The following is a 19020-nucleotide window of genomic DNA, read 5'->3' as shown; positions in this document are numbered from 1 at the left end:
TCAATCATCATTAACGACTCTAAAGAGACTTCTGGCTTTCTGTCTCACGATATGCAGAGCTCTCGCATTCAGGGGACTAGTGTTTTCACGCAACTTACTGTTCTTAACCTAATTCATCATTCATATTCTTCATTTCCGATCCTGCAATTTGATTGGCTGAGAGGCATTCTATGAGTGCCGTTATCAGCTGGCAATGCACTGTAACTAACCGAAGCTCTCCATGTATTACTAGCAACCATGCAGCAGTGCTTACAAGCCAAACAGCGCAGCTACAAACAGAGCAGCAATGGAACTATTAACTCGCAGAGTATTTATAGCCAAAAAGATTGTATTTTCTCAAACTCTTTAACTCAAAATCTTTCAATAAACAGTGATAATGGAACAGAGGGAGGAGTAGTTTGGGAAGGGCACTGGGTGATGTATGGGTTTAGAAGTGGGGCAGGAGGGGGAGCTGATGGGCTTATCTGCAGCAGTAGCAGTGAGCCTCTGATAGCAGTGAGACATAGATGGTTGGACGTCAGCAGCCGTGTGGTCCTACAGAATTATTGTTTTGCATATTGTGATGTATATACATATCAAAGTACATGTAAACATCAACCTCACCTATAACACAGTTGAACCTAAGAGGGCGCTACAGAGGCAGTAAAAGCGTTTTTTAAAGGTTAAGAAACGTTTATAAGCATTTTAGTCAGGGCTGATATGTTTTAATTACTTCAAATAAACACGTTTCAGCTACTAATGGAAAAAATATGGTTTAGGGTTTAAAAACTCCAGAAACACAGCAGCGTCCTTTCAACAAATACAGAATACATTGATTTTTAGACAGAATATCACTATTATAATGCATGATATGATATGGCACACCCCTTAACACTTAAAACTAGCCAAAAGCAGAGAGCAAATACTTAATACATCACTTGTTCAACAAAGAAATACACAATTTTACTTAAGATAAAGACAGTACTGTTCCTGATGAAGACCTGCAAACCTACATTTAAATTGACTAAGGTAAACGCAGGTCTGCAGCTTGGGTTCCTGTGACCCAGACAAAAGCTGGTCATCAGCCTTTTCAATACAAGGAAAGAAAACAAACACGCGAGCGGTGGGAAACGCATCACGCATCAGGAACAGGAAGCAGCTGATACTGAGGCACTTCCATGTGACAAGGCTCCTGCTGCATGTGAAGCAATTCCACTACCGATTTCCATACTACAGGCTGAACTGTGGCTTACCATACGTGCTTTTAACCTACTGTTAGCTCGGCTACAAGCTGGAAAATAGTTTTAAGCTGTTTTAAATTTTGATTTAAAATAAATAATCTAACTAGTTATAAATATGACCTCTTAAACTCTATGGAGCCACTAATGGTTCATGTTTGTCCCCTGAGCTGCTTGCTACCCTTAAAAAAATTAAATTAAATTAAATTAAATTACTGCTTTAATGTTTGTTTCATACGCAAGTTTTATTATGCTTCTTTTCTTAATTTTCATCCCATTTTACAAGGCCAATTACCCAACCCACTCATTAAGACCCCGCTTTCACTAGTGATTCTCCATTAACAGGAGAGTGAAGACTAGCACACTAGCAGCGACTCTGGTGGTTCTGATACATTAGCTCACAGACGCAGCCTTGTTCTGATCCACATCACCCTAGGAGTGATGAGGGGAAAGAGAGAGTGCCATCTACTGTACTGTACTCACCCAGAGAGAGCAAGACCAAATTGCGCTCTCTCAGTTCATATTCATAAAGTTTTAAGATTTCAGAAATAATCAATATTTGGTGGAATAATCCTGATGGTTTTTCTTCATTCAGTTTTAGTTCATGCATCTTGGCATCATGTTCTCTTCCTCCACCAGTCTTACACACTGCTTTTGGATAACTTTATGCTGCTTTACTTCTGGTGCAAAAATTAAAAAAATCTAAGAAACTCATCATTTTTTTAAGTGGTCTCTTATTTGTTTCCAGAGCTCACAAGTGTATTTATCTACTCCAACCACAGAAACACTCCCAGTAATCTTGAGTAATCATGATTTGGCTCTTGATTTTAGTGGGAGAGCTCATCTGACAGCTACAGTTGGGTGTATTCATGCTGGTTCCCAGGAAGACTCATTGATCTTGATTGCGTTGTGTCGGCTGTGCGGGAATATTTGAAGCGATTCAGTCTTGTGGAGAGCACTCCCACACCATCAGCCCAGTGACCCCGCCCTCTGCAATAACAACATTCACCTCAGGTCCAGGTCTGGGGTGGAGTCCAGGAGCACCGGCTTAGAGAAAGCTGCACTCCTTCACATACCAAACCACTGGGCCAACCCAAGCACCGGATTCCTCTCCTCCAGAACCCCACATCTGGCAAGGTGAAGTGGCCAGAGATACCAGGAGATTTACTGTCCACTTCAGATGTTTGGACTTTGAGAAGACCCAGGAGGACCCTGCTATTAGGATGGAAGGTGGACATCAGGGGCATTTCTGTCCTGGGGAACGTCTCATGGCAGCTTTGGTTAAAAGAGAAAAAGTCAGGGGTCTTTACAGAGGGATTACATTTATTTTGTGATTATATATATATATATATTTGGTGATTGTGCAGAAATCTACAGTATCTGTTTTCATGAAAATAAAAGGAAATAATATATAATATATATAATATAAAGAACGAATAAAAAAATACTAATAAAAAGCGTCCAAAAGTAACCATTCTATTAGTTCATACTGTAATATGAACCATGGCCTACTGTTTTTACCTCTTATTACCTAATGCATATAAATCCACTGACAAAAGCAATTCAAGTAATTTTTATGATCGGCGACTGTCGGAGACATGCACTTCCACACAGTGGCTGATGGTCATTACAAATTACAAATTCCAGTACTTCCTTGTACCATTGCTCATACCAGCCAATAAACAGAAGGAAACAATAAGACAAAGACTTAAAGAGAAGTTTTCTCAGGATGTTTGCATTTTGCAGAAAGCATGAGTCAGACAGAAATACTGAAAAACAGAACTGTTAATTATACCACAGATAGTTCTGGCCCTGCAATGTGATTGGCTGAGAGGTGTTCTATGAGTGCCGTTATCAGCTGGTAATGCACTGTAAATGAAGCTCTCCATGTATTACTCCGCTATATACAGGTAACCTAGCAACCATGCAGCAGCGCTTACAAACCAAACAGCGTATAGTTACAAACAGAGCAGCAATGGAACTATTTTAACTGGCAGAGTTTTTATAACCAAACAGATCCTATTTTCTCCTCCTCTTTAACTCTTTAAAATCTTTCAATAAACAGTGATAATGGAACTGTGGTATGATCATAAAAATAAAAAAATAAAACAAAAGCTAATCACTGCAGTTTCAGGCGTCCCTGTCCTTTATGATCAATCCCTGCTGATTTACAGGGCAGTGCAATCATGTGCATTGATGCTTGCAATGCAGCATCAAAGTTACAATATTTAAATATCAAGAACAGATACTTAAAAACATTTTTTTTAAGTGTGGTTATGATGGACGCTATTATCCCACAATGCAGTGTGACACTGAGTATTATATCAAGGATAGCATCATTAATTTTAATTAGTTTCATTTAAATTTTAATAAAAGAATACAGATTCTTTAATATTTTAAGTACATACAAACTATAATCACACCTCCAACGCTTACAAATAAAAGTAAAAAAAAATAGTATAGTGATTTTCCATTGTAATAATTATCTTTCCAGATCTGACTGATATAGATCTACTGTTATAGATATAGAAATAATAATTTGATATTAGTCACATCAGATTATTAAACCTACCTGCTCGTTTTTTATATATTCTGTACTGTCTGATTTCCAAAAGAAAAATACAAACTGTACAGGGCTAGCATAGTAACATTAGGTGAGTTCTCTTAGTCTTAGCATTTGTTTGTTTATTAGAACACAGCACTACTGAGGTAAATTTATGACTAAAATTGCACTGCTGAGTTTTATGATTTATGATTAGAACAGTGTTATTGAGATAAATGTTTTGTGCTTTGTTGGTATACCCACATTTAGTCTATTTAATTTATTCTATGTTGAAAAAAGTAGCAACCGTGTTCAGTACTCGGCTTTCGGCCAAATGTTTCATTCAGTTCTGACAAAACATTTTATTTCAGGGAATTCAGTGCTCAGATCTGCAGCCGTTTCACCAATAGTTCTCACCAGTTCTCATCTCTACTCAATCTCATTCTTAATCCCCCATGTATCCAAGAGCCCTGCTCGTGCTATTCAGTGCACTAATTGTGCACAACACTGAACAGTTTCAGGGTGGAGGGCATTCACAGCAATTCATTTGCTATTCGGCAGCTAGCGATTCCCATACAAGCTCCCAGAATTACTCATGTCTCATGTCCCCACAAAGCATTAGAGCTAAAGAAAGCCCTTTTCTTCCCCTGCCTCCCTCTCGCTCGGACTCCCGCTGCTGCCTATAGGAACGTACTCTCGGTGAGATCTGGAAATCATAAAACGGGAGCATATGCCAGATGGGAAAAACTCATGGATAAGTAATCAGTCAATTTGCACCCAACTACTGCTGGGGGTTTACTATCCGTCCTGTATATAAACCGCCAGTGATGGAGCCCTGGGGCTCGTTTCTTCTGACCACAGCAAAATAAGCAAACCCAGCGGTGTGTATATTTAACAGAGGAACTCCGGAGAAGAATCTACTAAATAAGATGATGATTGAGAAGCTAAATAAAGACCACACAGTTAAGGCATTCATCTCAGACTCTAATATCTCAATGATATTAGAGTGAGCAAAAAACTAAATATCCATATTCTTGAAATATTTGAGTAAATATGTACTAAGATTTATTTTTTTTAAGTTTTTTTAAAGTAACTAATAAAAAACAGCACCATACGAACACAATAAAACTTGTATGAAACCTATATAAAACACAGCTCTGGAAAAAATAAGAGAGCACCTGAAGAGTTCAGAAATCAATATTTGGTGGAATAACCCTGGTTTTTAATCACAGTTTTTTTTTGTATGCATCTTGGCATCATGTTCTCCTCCACCAGTCTTACACACTGCTTTTGGATAACTTTATGCTGCTTTACTCCTGTTGCAAAAATTCAAGCAAAAATGTCTTGGTTCTGTCTAAATTATAAAAGGCTTAAAATGGGAGGGGTAGTTTGGGAGGGGCACTGGATGATGTATGGATTTAGGAATGGGGCAGAAGGGAGAGCTGATTGATTGGCTGAGCTGCAGCAGCAGCAGTGTGCCTCTGACAGCGGTAGTGAGATGCAGATGGTTGGACGTCAGCAGGGGGCGGGATTATTGATCGTCTGATTTGCATATTCTGAGTCTCTGCTACCATATCATACTTACCTATAGCACAGTTGTACCTGAGAGGGCGCAGCAGAGTAAGAAATTAACACAATAAAAGCGATTTTTTAAGCATGAATGGTATGTTTCACAAATTTAAAGGAACGTATTTCAGCTATTATAGAAAATGGAACAAATATGGTTTAATGTTTAGTGGCTCTTTAAGTCGTTTTCCTTGTTTGGCCACCAAAACACTAAAATGCCTTTTTTCAAACAAATAATTTTATTTGGTGCATCGCTAAAAAAGGTGTGAGGAGAAAGGAAAATGGACAACAGCAGTGAGGAAGGTTTTCAGTGGCTGAAAAGGGGTGAAACAGAGCTCATTAATATTTGGGGTGATGTAATAAATTGTCCTGCACAAGAGTAAACTGAGAAGAAAGTGAGAAACGCGTCATGTGAATCCCACAAGGCATCCGACAACTAAAGAACAGCATCAGCATGCAGTGAAATTCCTCACAAACATACAAGCACATACACCCGCCCAAACTGTACAAATCCTTATTAACATTAAGGGAACAGGAAAGCAATACAGTACAATGTACAGAATTCCTGCGGGTTTCCTCTAAGGCCATGGCAACCCATCTCGACCTGAGCTTGTGTGGAGAACAAACACTGAAAACAATCCAGCGTACCCTGAGCTTGTTGTTCTGTACAGCCGGAGGGAGAACACCCCCTTTCTACGATTTCCGTTAAAAACACACAGCAGGACCGCGCTAACAGAGGATGGTGACAATTTTCCCATTAGATGTTTGGAGAAGGTCCACACAGGAGATTTCCTCTCTGAGATTTACAGCGATGGAGCCCGAGGCCTCCCTGACCTTCACTCTGCTCAGGAATAGCGCTAGATGCTAACACTTAGCTAGATGCTAACACTTGGTCAGCAGGAGATGAGGCGTTATTAGAGACTGTTACTCTTCATTTTTGGAAGATCAGGTCTACCAGGAGGAAAACGTTAAAAAAGAGAGAAAAATCTCCTTCTAATTTGGGCCACTTTCATATGAGGGGTATTACTTGTGTTTTATATTACATTTACATTCAAATAAATGTAATATTTTGCAATATGTTGGTCAGGCAAGCTGGTTAAAATAAACAGTAAACCTATATAATATACCTTTTTACAAGTAATTGTTTAGCTAAAACAAGTCTCCAAAACTATTATTATATTATTATGGTTGTAAGTGCATAATCACAGTATTATATGAGCAATATGTGGGTGACAAAAATGATCTTAGAATGACAATAGAATAGTTTATTACAATTATTTCTTGCACGATATATCGTCCATGGACAAATGTATCGTGATAGTAGAAGTGGTATTAAAATCCAATGTGCAATTCCCAATTTGCAGCAAATGCAATTTATTCTGAACATTTTTTTTTATGCTGGACTGAAAATGATTAAAACATTAGATTTAAAAAATCGGTCAAATACTGAATACAGAACACTGTCTCTTTTGTGTAAATATGTTTTTATTTCATTTTATCACTTTTTCACCATTGGATAATTATCCCAAATGTATTTTTGTCTTGATTTACAAAGACAACGTCATTGTTCGCTATAAATGATTTGGTCTTTTCATTCATTAGGATTATTTTTTCATTTCATTTCATTTTATTTTTTAAGCAAATCATTTTGGACTTTGCCAAATATTCTGAGCTTATTACAGTACCCTCACTATATACAGTACTTAAAGAAATGAACCAATCACACAACCCTACACACCGCACTGGGAGAGGATAGCTTTCACACCTGCAGGATAAATGTCCACAACAGAGCGCACTAGAAATTAATCCAAGACCGGTGAGTTCAGGAGGACCAGAGCAGAGGTCCCGGGCCCAAAAACAGCTTTAATTCTCTATCAAAAGTACCAAATTTGCAGAGCAAACACTCTCGTCTTCTGGGAAAGAAGTCTACTATGAAAACGGCCTTAGACACCTTTTAAATATTGGCTCTGCTCTCTCCTCTATCTACAGGGGGTCCTGCTAGTGAAAGAAAGCTTGTTAACATCCCTGTCTAGACACAAAATGCCGGTTTGGTTGTTGTTTGGTCTGCGCTGAGTGCAGAGGAGACGGCACCTGCTGCACTTCAAACCAATTCGCTTCAGTTCAGAGACGAAAACAATAAACCCAGCGGCGCTGCCAGAAAGTCACATCAAACTGCGGTTTATAAACCCGACACATAATAACAATAAACACAAGAGCTATCAAAGCCAATTCACCCAACTGTACAGGTCAAACGGAGGTAAAGTTTACTGTAGGAACTGTGTACTGTACATGTAGACAACCCAGCGATTCAGGAGAGAAGGGGCGGGGCTCTTTACACAGCGGTCAAATTCCTATTATATTAAATTTTACATAAAGTTTACATAACAGCAATTTCCTCCCCCCCAAAAAAACTGTATCACAGTTTATTCAAAAGCAGTGTGTAAGACTGGTGGAGGAGAACATGATGACCAAGTCCAAGATGCATGAAAACTGTGATTAAAAACCATCAGGGTTATTCCAACAATCCTTCTAATGTACAGTCTAATGATGAGTTTCTTTGATTTAACCAAATTGTAAACCTCTGGAATATAATCAAGAGGTAGAATTTTTTGCACCAGGAGTAAAGCAGCATAAAGTTATCCAAAAGCATTGTGTAAGACTGGTGGAGGGGAACATGCATGCAAGACGCGTGAAAACTGTGATTGAAAACCAGGGTTATTCCACCAAATATTGATTTCTGAACTCTTTAAACTTTGCATTATTTGAGGTCTGAAAGCTCTGTATCTTTTTTTTTGTTATTTCAGCCATTTCTCATTTTCTGCAAATAAATAAATGCTATAAATGACAATACTTTTACTTGGAATTTGGAAGAAATGTGTCTGTAGTTTATAGAATAAAACAACAATGTTTATTTTACTCAAACATAAACCTATAAATAGCAAAATCAGAGAAACTTTTATACACTACAAACAATATTCATTATTGCAAGATTATAGCAGTATATCTAATATTGGTGTTCACATATGTGTGTTATACATGTCCCTATTTAATAAAAAAAAAAGCCTCCTGAGCTTGAGAGACCTTATTTAATTATAAGGCAAAGCTCTCTGCCACAATTAAGCAAAGTACTTCCAGAGCGCTCCATTTATCCACAGCCATGGCCTGAGGGCAGGAGTCAGGACATTTACTTATAGCCGGGATGAACCACAATTGCAGTGGTGTGTCCTGCCATCATCTAGAGCCTGGGGAACGTCTTGGCTCAGTTTATATACAGTAAGACATAAGAGGGCATACGTTAAAGCAGGAGAACAATTACTGTTACCTGCAGCTTTACTCTGAAAGCAATTTGCTGATCCCTGCAGTATTTCAGGGTTTTTCTCCAGAGACAGATCCTGACGTACTACTGGCTCCCCAACATTAGCGCTGCTCGCTGGAGGTCAGCGCCATGATGATAACTTAAGCAGAGTGACGCAAACTATTTACACAAAGTCACCCAATTCAAAGCTAGCATGCGAAATGCTAAATTACGAGGACAGCCGTAATCCTTTGGTAATAGCCGTTAGCCACATGTTCCATTGGTTTGACTAAGCCTGCAGGATGATCCAGGGAAGGGAAGTAAATCAGGGGCAAAAAGCAAGCCCCCCCTTTTGACAATGGGTTTTTATCTCTACTAGCAAGTCCGTCTGATGCGTAATCTCCACCTGATTTATCTCGGCCCCTTTGGCCCGGAGAATTCCAGTGCTGGTTTCTATAAAGTGAGAAAAAACACAGCCTGAGTCGGGCGTGAGCTTCCCTGCGGAGCATTCTTTGACACGGTGAGATCGCAGGGTCAACCTGGCCCTCCCACCCAGTGCGAGGGGGAGCCATCTCTGTTTCTGTAGCGTCAGGTGTGGCTTCCATCACTTTGCAATACGTATGGAGGAACGAATGGATGGACGCTGTCAGCTAATAATTATAATAAACTGTATTATCTAATATGCAGTAGCAATTTGCCAAATGTTAAAAAGCTCAGTAAAGGAGTTTAAGGGCAATCTGAGATGAAGAAGCTCTACTTTCCATTTCATAGAAAGTTGCTTGATATTTTTGGCAGTAGAATTCCCTAATGCATGACGAATTGTGCCAAATATAGTTTATACTCTGCAACCGGGGTGTCAGTGCAACTGGCATGGGCTACTTCCCATATTATACTCAGTAATTGGGGTGTTGGCACAAGTGGCTCTGTCCGATTGCTGTATTATACTCAGCAACCGGGGCGCTGACACAAGGTTTTCTCTTTAAGTTGTGAAAAAAGGACACTTTTGCCAAATGAGACAACCCTTTAAGACACAGACAAAGAAGACTGCTTTATTACCAGGTGCTGAATAGATATTTGTTAGCTTCGGTAGCTTGAATAGTCCCATTCCACCTTAAATCATGCAACAGCCTTTGGTGACAGAATGTAACTGCTGTAGCATTTAAGGTGGAATTGCAAATTCAGCTATCTAGCAAGTTACTGAGACATACTACTAGTGATTTTTTGTGCTTTTTATGAAGAAAAGGGTAGTAATAAATTAAAACTACATTAAACTCTATAGATGTAACAATGGTTATTGTCATTTCTAACAAAGAAAATATGTATTTTTTGGGATTCTTTATTCACTTGCATTGCCATTTTGCTGGTGATTTCTCGTAACCCTTGGGCATGAACGTGCAAAACTAAAGGGGCTGGGGTTATGGTTAAGTGGTTGGGGTAAAAGGTGAAATGGGATTGTGCCTTCAAGTAGCTTCTCAAAAGTCCTGGACTCTGGTTTATCTGGTTATCAAGAGGACTGTTTCCTGTTTTATTTGGAGGCACAGCCTGAAGCCTGAACATTGTCGTCATAGTTCAAACCACAGATATTGGGTTTCCATTCTATAGGAATCTCTAAAGCCCAGGGGGATTGGTAGGTACCTCAAACACAGTGCTGGCAACTCCTTCAACTCCTTCAACTCCTTTGCAACATGGAATCGCTGTAATACAAGTACAAACAGCTGCTTAATCTACTCAACACAGTGGAGTCACTCAAAACCAAGAACAATGGGGGGCGAAAATAGACCCGTCCACGTCAGCCATACTTCCTTACTGTGTCGTCACACTTTGGCAACAATATCAGGCTTCGGAGCTCTCAGAGTCATAACACTTCACGCAGAATTTACAGAAAATACAGTAACATCTCAGTGTCTGGTGCTGTTCTTCATTCAGACAGCTGGATGCATGTACAGAGGAAACCTCCCTCAGACTGCCCCACATGGAGCCACTTCCAGCCTCTTGCTGAGTCTTCCTGAAGTTGGCGCCAGGCGGCAGGTTTACTCAGATGCACACTGGGAAGGAAGCCCTCCGCTTGGCAGATCCCAGTTATTGTTGACTATGATGAAGATAAGAGGCAATTAATTAAGATAATACAGAAGCAATACAATGGACTATTGAGCCACTTGCCATGGACAATGTTTGTCCCAGAGCCAATTCCCTGACCAAGACACGCAACCTGAGAGCAAAGGCTTGAGTGCAGTTTTATTACAATCATACTGATACCTTATCTGCCTCTCTGGCTTTTGCCCTAATGCTGCCACCTGTTCTGGAGGAGTTCAGGGAGCTAAAACTATAGCATCCTTTAAGTCCCATCGGTTATAGAGACCTGCCTACAGACAGATACTATAGCTTACACGTCTAAAAACGTTGCAACGTCCTTCAATAAAATGGTTCTTTGATTAAAGAACAATTGATTTGATTCCATATACAGAATGAAGAAAAACATTCTTTATTTTTCATGTGGTTTGTTGTGATGCATAAACTCAAGTCAAATGCAAATCAAGCCCAACCCAACCCAAATACCATCCAACCCAACCCCAACACCACCTAACACAACCCCAATACCACCCAACCCAACCCAACCCCATCCAAATCAACCCAACCCAACCCCATCCAAATCAACCCAACCCCATCCAACTCCACCCAACCCAACCCAACCCCATCCAACTCAACCCAACCCCATCCAACTCAACCCAACCCAACCCCACCCAAATACCACCTAACCCAACCCCAATACCACCCAAATCAAACCAACCTAACCCTATCCAACCCCAATATCACACAACGCAACCTCAATACCACCCAACGCCACCCAAACCCACCCAACCCAAATTATAAAAATCAAACTAATCCAAACCAAGCCAAATCAAATCCAAATCAAAACCAACCTTTAGCTGTGGCTCTAAGAATGTCCTAAGCGAAGAAATCTCTTTTGAGTTTGAGAACTTCACAGTATCTACTCACCATCATTAACTAAACAATTCAACTGAGTCTTCCACCCTGCCCTTTGATCTGGTGGTGTTATTTCAACACACACTTTGAAAAGTACATCTAAAACATGAAGAATAGCGTTACTTGGAAAACTTCAGAACTTCCTGGAAAATCCTTGAAAACCTTAAAAGAGCATTGTTTTTTTTAAAGGGGAAGGCAACAATGCCTTAATGCCTTAGTTAGCAATTGACATTATTTACTATATATGTACAATATATTGTACAGTATGTACTGTATTTTGGTTTTAGGCAACAATTTGGACATTTTGGATTAAAGCAAACCACCAAACAATCCAAATATTGACTGTGAATTCTAGAAAGGGTCTGCTTCTCTTTTCTTTCCATTTTCAGGATAGCTCTCCAGCCAAAGTGCCCAAAGAGATAATTTATTACATTCTTTTTTTTTAAAGAAACATCTTGACCATTATTGATTTGCATGGTTCCGTTAGCTTTGCCAGGCTTTCACAAAAACACTGTAAGACAAAAATATTTGTTTCTGTGGGAAATTTAATTTTAAATGACCCAGTCACAATTTTCCACATTCTGCAGCACAGCATTTACGCAGCAGACCAAAGCAGACAACGTGTGAGAGATCAGGACACTGGTGACATTCTTTTTGGGTGGTCTGTGTCCTCCTCTCTCTCTCTCTCTCTCTTTTCCCTTTCTTCCCTTCTTCCACTCCTCCACACTCAGGAAACAGCAGGAGAGGAAGGAACAAAACATACTTGTGAGACAACTAAGCCTCAATAACTACAATAGCCGTTCTCACAATGGTTTGACTGCACGTCGCGTCCCCCTGCTAACGTCGTTTCACCTTCCAGTGCTAGCTTTGTTTCTCACAGATGTAGTTAAGGACTTCCGTAGGCTCGGAGCAGAGAACCGAATGAATATGGACGGAGCAACACCCTGACCACAATTACCCGAAAGGGGAACAGGCCTGGGTGGATCTGGATCATTATACAACTGAATCATCAGCTGGGATGAGTATCTTCATTATGCACAGCCGGCATGAATCAGTAAAACAAATAAAAAAAAATTAATTGGGAAAAGTTCCTCCCTGAAATAAGAAAAAACTAAAAGATCTTACAGGTCTTAAAGTCACTGGCAGCACAAAGACACCACAGGTTAAAACAGGTGCAAGAACTGCAACTGCGAATACAAAGCTAATACGCTAAAGTTACCTTAAAAAAAAGACTTTTTACAGTTTCTAACAGTCCGGACCAGATTATTTTTTTCCTTTTGTTTTGTTATTTAAGGTTTTTTTTTCACTCTCTCCCCACTTTTCTTACCTGTTATTTTGTTTATTGTTTTGATTATTATCTCTCTGTTATATATACAATAACTATGTATATCTCTGTATGGCTCTGTGTATACACTAATAAAGCTTTATTAGTCATTCGAAGAAGGGGGGTGGAGGCAGTAAAAATAAATAAATAAATAAATAGTAACAAATGAATTGTTAAGACTTTTTCAAATTAATTTCCATTACAATATTTTTTTATATTGTTTTTAATGTACAAGTTCTTAATCTGTTTCACTCTGTGACCCTGTTTTGGTGTTTAAAATATTTAATGCTAACCCCCACCCTCCAGCTCACCCTCTCTTTACCATTTCTGCCCTTTTTAATCCAACCTGCACGATGTGATGATGGATCGATGTATCAATAGTTTTTTTTTTTACTATTTGTGACGTAACTTTAACTTTAACAGCAATAAATCTCCTTGGAATTATGTCTGGATCTCCTGCTGGTGTTGTGCCAATTTCAGCACCCCCACCATGCAAAGCACCCTCTCTCGGAAGAGAGCATCTTCTTGATAAAAGCTTAATAAAGGAGATAATCTGCTTTAACCTACTTAGAAAGTCACATTACTGACATCCATCATCTCACACCCAAGTGAGTCCAAGGGCACGGTTCAGTGTACCAATCGGGATCAGCGGTTCTGAGTGATCATCCAGGTCAATCGAGCCATGCTTTGCGATATAACCTTTTCCAGGAATTGCCGGGTACGAATTGTCTAGTGTGAGTTCACCCTAGATTCTTGTAGATGGTCCAAAATACTGAACCATCCAAAACGATTTTTCAGAGCAGAATAAATTAACTGATCTGTATTGAGACCAATGAACCATTTGTCATTTGGACCAAACTAAATAAACAGGCTAGGTGTAAAAGCACCTTAAAAGTAGAGAAATTGAGCTTCTTTCCATTGACACTCCCAACACACACAATCCAAGCATGCCTACTACAGCCCTGTCCCTCATCCTCTCACCAGCGTAACAAAAAAGAAAAGGTCCATAACAAAGTATTTCTTCTACATGCCCGCCTGCTCAATTTGTCCTGGAACAATCGAGGGTGGGAACTGAAGCAATAAAAAGCCCCCGTGAAAATGCTTTACAGCCTCTGTGCTGCTCAAACCTCAAGTGGCCCCATGGTGCAAAAAAAAGTGAAAGAAGAAAACTCTTATCTGACGTAATCATCTCCACTTCCACAGCGTCATGTAGCTCTACACTGCACACAGTAACACGACACGAGCCCAGTGTAAACAAGGCACGAGAAAAGTGATCTCCAAGAACCACATCCTGAGTCTTGACCTCACGTCACAGCGGGTTCTCACTATCAAAAGGGGACAATGACCCTCTTCCTCCGCTACAGTGGAAGCAACTGCCTCGTCTTACCAGCATGTAATGATCTTAGACTCGGTTAACAGAGGACAGAGCAGCGTCTGAGATCTTCTGAAGGACCTTTTTTCTGAAGGTCTTCAATAAAGTTAGACTGGAGGAGACGGACTGAAGGACCGGAACAGCAGGAAAAAGAGCCGCAGGACACTCAGAGAATCCATTAATTTAAGGGTAGACCTAAACTGTCCACAGAGCTCACTGTGCTAAAAGGCAGCTCTGGCACCTTCCCCTTAGGTAAACTCTGATTATTACTAACAATAAACCACAGCTGTGAGCACAAATAGCAGAGAATTTATCTTGGCCTCATGCTCTGGGGACCTATTTGAATGGACCACATGGAATCCACCAGCATCCAACGGCAGCTTGAACAGCCAGTTCTCCAGCTATCTAGAACTGATCTCAGAGGTCATGGACATATATGGATTTTAACAGGCTTACAATTTTAGAATAAAAAAAAAATATATATATATATATAAGTACCTTTTGTAATTGCTTAAATTTTAAAAATGACTAACAAGGCACTCGTTTGACTATTTTTCTTAAGATTTACATTATTACAAATACAGTATTAAGTTTTGTTTACTTCACTTGTTCACTTCCCCCAGTTTCACCATTAGATGGGAAACATGTTGCTTAATGCACCTTATAATCCAGTGCACCTTATGTATGAAAATAGACTGGAAAATAGACGTTTATTAATAGTGTTCTTATAATCCGGTTCGCCGAAAAAGTCTGGAAAATTCCAAAAAATACGGTGTACATATCAATCACTTCATATGATTTTAGTTTAGGTGATCATCTAGACAAATAAAGGCTGTGGCCTTACAAAATGTCAATTACTTAACATTTGTACTGATTAAATATCTTTATTAAAAAGACAGTTATTCAGTACTGAACAGTACTATATTTCATAAGGATGGCTCTAGATCCATGACAATTTTATTGAATTGGAGCACCTTCGTCCTCTCCAGCTTTACATTTGGTTTAGGGCACAAAAAATATGCCTTACTAATTCTCTTAACTAATCATGATGGGTGTGTTTGGAGAGTAACGTGAAATAAACCAATCAGTGTGTCATTTTACATTCACTTTAAGAGCCAGGTGAGCTCTGACTTTGGCACATTCGTATCGTCACACTGCATGGCTAAGATAGGATTGGACGGTTGACTGTTGACTATTGTCATGGTTTTAATCAGTCAGTGGCAAATCCATATGTTCTTACTGCCGAGATAAAGACCAAAAATGTACCTGAACACAACTCATTTACAGACCACCACACCCATAAGTTACTCCCATTGTAAACTCCGACCAATCAATTCCAATCAAGGTTTAATGGAATTCAGCAATAATATCCTTGATTTATCATCATAAAGTGAATATTGACAGGCACACAGAGTAGTAAAACAGTGTGTTTTGTTAAAAACATCATCAATTTCGAGAGGAAACAAATAAAGAGCCATACCAGCATGAGTTCTGCATGTGTGAGAGGTCAAAAGCACAGTTCATATATTGCGTTTTAGATGAGGAGGCAGAGAAGCTTGAGCGGATATAAAACATGAAATATAAAGTGGAATCTCCCGCCCAAACTCTATTAAACAAGAGAATACGCCAGGTTTCCCCCCAATTCCCCAAAATCCTCACTAAAAACCACAAAATAGGAGACTTATTATGTAAAACTCGCCACAACCTAGCTGGAAATACATTCCATCTGAGACACAGCGAACCTCATTCCCCTTAAACTGTCCCTAAAGACATCGAGGAGACATTGAGAAACGGTCAAGAAAGAACGAGAGAAATATCAAAGGGCTTGGTCATTATTCAGATATGATCGATAAGGATTTATGAGCTGTCTCCGGAACGTCTTACAGTGTACAGTTACACGCTGCCCTCTCGCTCGTGTTATTTCAGCTTCCAGTTTAAGTTCGGTTTCCCAGAGACTGATCTTCAGAACTTCCTCAGACTTGGACCAGAGAGCAGGACAGTCTCGGCCAACACCCTGACCACAAGAACCCCAGAGGGGAAATCAGAGCGTGAGTGATGGAGACAATCTAGACAGTCCAGAGCTGATCTGAATCTGAGTTTCTGTACATTTTTAGATATTTCAACTCCTGCAGCAAAAAAAAAACTATGCAATAAATTATAGTTATAGAAAGATACGCCATCATTACATCCATCCGTGTACTCTATGAACTGTGATCAAGGGCTGGCAATACAATACGCATCACCATACAGGACTTATGAATCAATATATTGCGATATATTGCGATAATATAAGATAAAATTTTAATTATCACAGTATATACAGCTCTGGTTTCTCTCATTTTGCTATTTATAGGTTTATGTTTGAGTAAAATGAACATTGTTGTTTTATTCTATAAACTACAGACAACATTTCTCCCAAATTCCAAATAAAAACATTCTCATTTAGAGCATTTATTTACAGAAAATGAGAAATGGCTGAAATAACAAAAAAAAGATGCAGAGCTTTCAGACCTCAAATAATGCAAAGTAAACAAGTTCATATTCATAAAGTTTTAAGAGTTCAGAAATCAATATTTGGTGGAATAACCCTGGTGGTTTTTAATCCTAGGTTTTTTATGCATCTTGGCATCATGTTCTCCTCCACCAGTCTTACACACTGCTTTTGGATAACTTCAACAAGCAGATAACAAGCAGTTCAGCTTGGTTTGATGGCTTGTAATAATACATATTCCTACATATATATATATATATATATATATATATATCCTATAGCACTCGCTCACACAGACAGAAATACACACACAGCAAACGCAATGTATAGAACAACTCTCATAACAGGAAAAGGAAACAATCAGAGGACATTGCTCATCACTAACAAAGCAAAGCTGAGGACAAAATAAAGTTTACGTTACTCGCGCAAGTTTACAGCTAGTTATGTTTGTATGTAGTGTAAATAAGTGGAATATATTATCTACATCCAGAATGTGAGTTTAAAAATATTTTTTGTATATACATATATATTTATTTAGTTTATTGCAAATAAATTACTTGATTTTAAAACCTGTCTATTAGTTTCTATGCTAAAACAGAGTAAAACAGGTTTAAAAACTAAAGCAGTTTTAAAAATGTATCAAAAATAAATCTGCTTTAAACTCAAATTTGCCAACGTTATTTAAAAAAAAAAAATAAATAATTATAATCTGAACAGCCACAACATAACACCTCCTTTCATAAATCACAAACAGTTAATATATATATATATATATATATATATATATATATATATATATATATATATATATAACGTTATATCATAAATAATTCATTGATTGATTACTGCTGTTACTGCTATACTATGTGCAATATCACTACTTATTTACCATTTATATACTGTTATTTTATGCTAACTTATCTGTAATGTTCATTTAACACAAACAAATGTAGTGTGTATATATTAGAGCTGAGCAATAATTCAAGATTAATATATGTAGTAAAATACAAACAAATAGAAAAGGTTTTATTAAAGGTGATATAAATATATATATATATATATACATAATTCTAAACACAATTCCGACATAGGTAGATAAAGCCATTCATTATGGGTGTTTTTGGCAGTTTGATGTTGTTCATATCAATATTATAAAAAAGTATGAAATATATTGTGATATTAATTGTGGAAATATCCATGGCCATGTCGAGATTAGATTGCCTCTACAAATAAAACTAATTTTCTAAGTTATATGAATCCATAGGAATGGCATAGTCTTGTTTGAGCACGGTATTATAGCATGGTATTGAGCATTGATTATTTTATTTCTAATTACATAATTAAATTATGCTAGCATATTAGCATAACATTAGCACAGCACCATAATAAACTAACACAGCAAACACTTTACCCTTCCTGGCTAGCTAACCTAATACAATAAAAATATGCCAGTTACATCCAAAAGCTGGATGTAAAACATCTAAAACTGTCTGTTATCAGCTATCTAAGTTAAGTTAAGCAGGATAGAGAAGCACATAAATGTCAGAAAAGTCAGAAATGTCAAATATATCTAGCTAGCGACACTAAAACACACTGTTTAAAGAGTTTATAAAAACGCTGAAAACATTGTTTTAGGTCACAAATCATCTTACAACCAGTTCAAAACTATTAAAAACTAAATCTATTTACTCAGAAAAATGTTGTAATAAACTTACCCAGCTTTATTTCCTCTCTTTTCTCCTTCCTGTGTGATTTATTTATTCCGGGTTTATTATTTAGTCTCTGGTTGCCGGCGGACGCTGCGGTCTCGCGCTGCCCTGCAGTCCTCGTGCGCGCTCGAGCCTATAAACAAACGGTTTGAGCGCGTGCCGACCGCTCCTGCTGGAAACGCCGGTCCGCGCGGTTCATTTTTTTTTATAACACACCTGTTTTAAGGAAATCCCCGCCCTTCTGCGTCAGGATTGGTTAGTAATACTCGATATCCTCGCTAGGATTGGCTAGCTGTTCACGCTTGCGGATATAAAAGGCGGAGTTATCCCGAATACAGGTGGGATTTGTCTGAATACAGGTGGAAGTCAGGCTCTTAAGCAAGGCTGTTAATTCCCACTTCTTTTCCGGCATATCCGTCCTGTTTAGTAAAATGACGCAGGTTCACACATTGTTTATGCAGGTGTTTTAATGACAAACAGCTTTATTCCTGTTAGTGTTTTGAGTCCTATAGCTGAGAC

The 19020-nt window shown here is 38.6% G+C and overlaps 1 protein-coding gene across 2 annotated transcripts in view; it reads right to left on the bottom strand.

Moving 5' to 3' along the window:
• Window positions 1-18661, bottom strand: part of si:dkey-49n23.1 (semaphorin-3D) — a 70654-nt gene extending 51993 nt beyond the window's left edge. For both annotated transcript variants that reach the window (XM_022682199.2, XM_022682200.2), the window contains exon 1: window positions 18508-18661. The gene's annotated coding sequence lies outside the window, so the exon portion shown is untranslated. The remainder of the gene's footprint in view (window positions 1-18507) is intronic.
• Between the last annotated feature and the right edge of the window lie 359 nt (window positions 18662-19020).

The sequence above is a fragment of the Astyanax mexicanus genome, chromosome 24 (genome assembly GCF_023375975.1).
Source record: "Astyanax mexicanus isolate ESR-SI-001 chromosome 24, AstMex3_surface, whole genome shotgun sequence".
Lineage (NCBI taxonomy): Eukaryota > Metazoa > Chordata > Actinopteri > Characiformes > Acestrorhamphidae > Astyanax > Astyanax mexicanus.
This window is presented reverse-complemented; position numbering and strand designations above follow the sequence as displayed.